Consider the following 6,130-nt stretch of genomic DNA (forward strand, 5'->3'; position numbering starts at 1 on the left):
TGTTAAATTGTACTTATTTCACATTTAAGATTTATAAAAAAAATTTAAAAATATATATTACTACGTCTAATAAATAAAATGTGATTATTATGATTGATAAAGAGTTGTTAGCAACTCAATTTATTGTTAATAACTAATTAATAACAATTATTACATAAATATTAAAAGAAATTCTTGAGGTATATTTCACACATGCATCGCACATATTGATTAATATTAACACACATCATATGCATGATTCAACAAAAGGTTAAGAATGTATGAATTTGTATATCATAGTATTGTGTCATGTCTTAAATCTCAAGCCATTAATAAAGAATTTGATCACCTCATAGCTCATGCACTATCTTGCACTCTTGAGAGTAAAGATGTGATTGTCATGGGTTATGAAAGATCGAAGTTTGGATCACTTGATGAAATGATCAAGGTGGATGATCTAATGTGTCTTATTGAAGGCAAAGAAGCATTCAAGAAGGAGTTCAAGGTGCCTTGAACGAGGCAATGACCCAGGAGGCCAATAGACCAAGGCAACTTGTGGCTCGAGGATTAGAGACAGGTGAAGTACCACTCGACCGGTCGAGTAGATCTGCTCACCTAAGCGGCCAATAGCACACGAAACAGTCGGTTTCTGTTTTCTTGCGGGTTCTTTTGTGGGCTTTTCAGGTTTTGTCCTAGAGTCTTCTAATATGTTGTGGGGCTATAAAAAGAGGGTCTTAGAACATCATTAGGGTTAGGGAGAGACTAATACTAGAGAGGCAACTAGGGTTCATCCATTAGAGTTCCTTCTCCTTTGTACTAGGTTGTTTGTGAGAGATTGACATTAAAGGTTGAATCTTCACTGTTGTTGCTCTACTTTTGTGGTTTCTTTGTGCATTTTTATTATTGATTGTTCTTCACCAATCATCATAGCCCATTCACAATAATTAGTAATTTGGTATCAAAGCTTTAGGTTAGAATCTTGGGTAGTTTTGTGAGTGAAAGATAGGATTTTGGTGAAGAAACAAGATGGGAGATGGAGCAAGGTTTTAAATTCCATTGTTTGATAGAAGAATGAATTTTTCGATGTGGAGAAGCACCGTTGAAGACTTTCTTTGCCCTTCGCAACTTTGCTTCAAAACCATGCTCACATTTCACTTTAGTTCTGGAAATTAAACCAACACTTTGAGAAAAAGAGAAATTAGAGTTCATACCTTTTAAATTATTAATATTTTCACTAAATTAAAGATGTGAAATTTTTTTCTCTCTTCAAAATTTAGTGGTTGAATATGGTGTTACTCTATGGAAGCAAACTTATAAAAGAGGAGGATGGCCTATTGAATGTATCATCGAGTAGTAACCTGGAAAAGTCAATTTGTTTTTTATTAAGACTACTGATGATGACAATGATGCTGTTGGCTAGTATGTTGCTCAAGGTGTTACTCAAGAACAACTTGCTCCTATATCAGAAGGCTGTTGTGTGTCAAAGTGGGTTTCTGTTTTATATGTAGTTAGTTATAGGTTGTTATAACTAACTACTTAGGTTTAGTTAGTTAGGGACACCTATATAGTTCTTGATTTCTTTCCAAGTATATAAATACCTTGTTCTTGTAACTTTGTAATTCATTCATTCTCATTAATAAATAAAGATTACTCCTGTTTTTTCTTTGTTTTCTCCTTTCTTCTGTCATGGTATCAGTGCTTTAGGCTCTTTTGCAAACGACCCTTCTGTTCTTGCATCCTCTACCCTTCTGTTTTTTCTTTCTTTGATGAATACAATGGTTAGAACCAGTCTCACAAAAAGTGTAGACCCTACATCAAATCCCTCTAGTGTGAATTTTTTTGCATTCAACAGATTCAGGGCAGAAAATCATTGCAAAGATCTTTAATGGAGTGGGTTTTAAAGATTGGAAGAGGACCATGGTGATAGCACTATATGGCAAGAACCAAATGGGGTTTGTAGATGGGTCAGTAAAGAGATCCACAACAAGCACTATGAATACTAAGGCTTGGGACAGAGTCAACAATGTTGTCATGGGTTGGCTGTTGTCTGTTATTGATGAGAAGATAGCAATAACCTTCAATGGCTGAAAACAAGCAAAGATTATGGGATGAACTAGAAGAAAGATATGGTCAAACTTCATGTGCACAACTCTTTTCAATCCAAGAAAGGATTAGTAAAGCCATACAATCCTCAGATGAGAGTGTGGAGAGTTTTTTCACCAAAATGAAAGGCCTATAGGATGAGTTGGACAATCTTGATCCAACTCCTGCCTGTGTTTGCTCAGGATGTAGCTGTGAAGTTAACAAAAAGATTGTCAAGATTCAACATTCAAGAAGATTGATGAAATTCTTGATGAAGATGAGCCCAAAATATAACACATTAGAAGCAATATTTTGATGATGAAGGAGCTTCCATTAGCAGCGAAAGCATACAGGATATTAATGCAGGAGCAAACACATCAGGAACTTAGTAAAAACATATCAAGTGATGAACAAGAAACTCCTATAGCATGCAGAGTTGACAACAAGAAGAAATATGGGGACAAAGGCAAATTTTTGTAGAACAAGAAAGGAAGGAATTACTGTGACCATTGTAAAATTCAGGGGCATATTATGGAGAGATGTTGGAAAATTCATGGCTATCCTACAAATTACAAACCAAATACATGGAGAAAAGATCCTATTAGGAAAGCTAATGCTGCACATAACAACACTCGAGTTGAAGAAAGATATATTGAGCCCAAGTTGACTCAAGAACAGTACAATAAGCTAATGTGCTTGCTGAATACACAACCTGATCACAACAATAACAAAGAACCTTCAATGGCAGCCTCAACACATCTTGAAGGTAAGTTGTGTTTAAATGTTTTAAAGCATTCAAGATGGATTCTTGATAGTGGGACATCTGATCATATCTGTTGTGATATTTCTTTATTCAAGAAACATGATGTTCTTATAGGAAAACAAAACACTATTATCATTCCAGGTGGTGCACAAGTCAGGGTAAAGTTCATAGGAACAGTTTAGTTGAATAATGGTCTAAAACTAAATAGAGTTTTATATGTGCCTGACTTCAAATACAAATTAATATCTTTGAACAGACTATGTTAAGACAGAAATAAGATTAGTTTTGTTACAAATATGTGTGTTATGCAGGAGGCTTTGAAGAAGCCTTTGCTTCTTAGTAAGCTGAAAAACAACCTATATTTTGTTGAAGAAAGACTTGTTCCTATAGAAAATGGAGATTTGTTGAATATATATGGAACACCTACTAATGAAAGCAACAATACAGACACATACAAATCTATTGTATGTCTGCAAGAAAAGGTGACACAAAGCCTAGAGAAGGTCAAACTATGGCCTCTCAGGCTAGGACATATGCCATTTAGTAGATTAGAAATTTTGTTTCTAGATTTGCAATAATGTAAAGATTATGATAGAAACTTCTTATGTTCTGTATGTCCCTTGGGGAAACAAACAAAAACAACATATTCCTTTCAATTAATTCATGTTGACCTCTGGTGTCCTTTGAAATTTAATACAAGATTGAAATGCAATAATTTTTGCACTATTGTGGATGATTTCACAATATACACATGGGTGATATTCATAAAAAAAATAAGAGTAATTTTTTAGAGGTTTTTAAAACCTTCTATGAGCTTGCTAAGACTCAATGGTAAACAAATCAAAATTGTAAGAACCGTTAATGCACATGAGCTTAGCAAGGGTGAGACTCTAGCCTTTTACAAAAGTAAGGGTATTCTACACCAATCAAGTTGCATAGAAACTCCATAACAAAATGGAGTGGTGGAGAGGAAACACAAGCACCTCTTGGAGGTGGCTAGAACTCTATATTATCAATCTAAAGTCCCTTCAATGTTTTGGGGGGACTGTGTGCTTAGTGCAGCACACACAATTAATAAAATGCCCTTAATACCTTTGAATAATATGACACCACATGAAAAGTTATAGGTGTCAAACATATACACATTGGTACAACAAGAGACTTCACATAATAATGCACACAGTAGACCAGAAAGAGTGAAGAAATATCTAGGATACTTAAAAGATTATCATTGTAATTCTACTGCACAAACATATACACATTGGTGCAACCTGATCAGTTTTTGTGCACTCTCAAACTTGAACGAACAAACTGTAAAGATTAGTCAAAAGTATGAAGAACCTAATACTTATGCAGAAGCCTCTACAGATCCTAATTGGGTAGAAGCAATGCATAAGAAAATCAAGGCTCTGTTAGATAATCATACTTGGGATGTTGTTTCCCTACCATATAATAAGAAACCCATAGGAAATAGATGGATATATAAAGTCAAACTAAGGTTAGATGGTACCTTAGAAAGATTGAAGGCAATATTGGTAGCTAAGGGTTACAATCAAAAGCAAGGAGTGGATTATGAAGAAATCTTCTCCCCAATAGTCAAAATGACTACTATTAGGTGCATCCTTATAGTTGCAGCCAACCATGATTGGATTGTCCATCAATTGGATGTAAATAATGCCTTTCTTCATGGAGATTTACATGAGGAAGTGTATATGACCATGCCACAAGGAATACCTAACCCAGAGAATAAGGTTTGTTTGTTAAGAAAGTCTTTATATGGATTGAAGCAAGCTTCCAGATAGTGGCATGAGAAGCTTGTTATAGAGCTGAAAGCATTGGGTTTTACTCAATCAAAAAATAATCACTCACTGTTTATTAAGAAACAGAACAATACTATCACAATTATGGCAGTATATGTTGATGATGTTTTGCTCACAGGGAATGATAACATTGTTATCAAGCAAATAAAACATCATTTGGATGCAGTGTTCACAATTACATATTTGGGGAAACTTCGTTTTTTCTTAGAAATAGAGGTTGATTATACTAGCCAAGGAATGATCTTAACTCAACAAAAGTATACAAAGGATCTTTTAAAAACCAGTGCAGTCACTAAATTCAAGCATGTAGTGACTCCTCTACCAGTAAATCTAAAACTCAATAATTCTGATGGAGAGAAACTTTAAGAGGCTACAACCTATAGGAGCCTTGTAGGGAAGTTGAATTTCCTTACCAATACAAGGCCAGATATATCCTTCATTGTGCAAACTTTGAGTCAGTTTATGCAAGACCCTAGGACTACACATTGGCAAGCGTTGCTCCATACTCTAAACTACATAAACTCTACTTGCGGCTAAGGCATTATGTTGAAAGGGAAGTGATAAAGTGGTTTTATAAGCCTATACTGACTCAGATTGGGGAGCATGCCCTACCACAAGGAGATCAGTATTAAGTTATTTGATGATGTTAGGAACCTTTCCTATAAGCTGGAGGTCTAAGAAACAGCCTACAATCGCCAAATCCAGCTTAGAGACTGAATATAGGGCCACGACAAGTGCAGCCTATGAGATTACTTGGTTGGTTAGGCTGCTTAAGGATCTTGATGTTGACAAACTTGAACGTGTTACTCTACACTGTGATAGTCAATCAGCAATCTATATTGCAAAAAATCCAATGTTTCATGATAGAACGATACACATAGAGATAGATTGCCACTTTACTAGAGACAAGGTCCTAGAAGGTCTTATTCAACTATCTTATTTGCCTACTCAACACTAGTTGGCTGATATCCTTACAAAAATTCTTTCCTCTTCACAGTTCAATCATCTTTTGGCCAAACTAGGAGTTAGTAAACCACCTCCTAGTTTGAGGGGGGATATTAAGACTACTGATGATGACAATGATGCTGTTGGCTAGTATGTTGCTCAAGGTGTTACTCAAGAACAACTTGCTCCTATATCAGAAGGCTGCTGTGTGTCAAAGTAGGTTTCTGTTTTATATTAGTTAGTTATAGGTTGTTATAACTAACTACTTAGGTTTAGTTAGTTAGGGACACCTATATAGTCCTTGATTTCTTTCCAAGTATATGATACCTTGTTCTTGTAACTTTGTAATTCATTCATTCTCATTAATAAATAAAGATTACTTATGTTTTTTCTTTGTTTTTTTTTTGTCATTTTTAAGGGTCCATTCGCAATAAAATAAAGACAAAAATTATATTATTAAAAATTTTGTCAAAAATGTGATAATTCGCATGTAATGGTAAGAGCTTGGATTATTTGGACAACTTTTGCAACATTTAAAATA

The sequence above is a fragment of the Amaranthus tricolor genome, chromosome 3 (assembly GCF_026212465.1).
Source record: "Amaranthus tricolor cultivar Red isolate AtriRed21 chromosome 3, ASM2621246v1, whole genome shotgun sequence".
Lineage (NCBI taxonomy): Eukaryota > Viridiplantae > Streptophyta > Magnoliopsida > Caryophyllales > Amaranthaceae > Amaranthus > Amaranthus tricolor.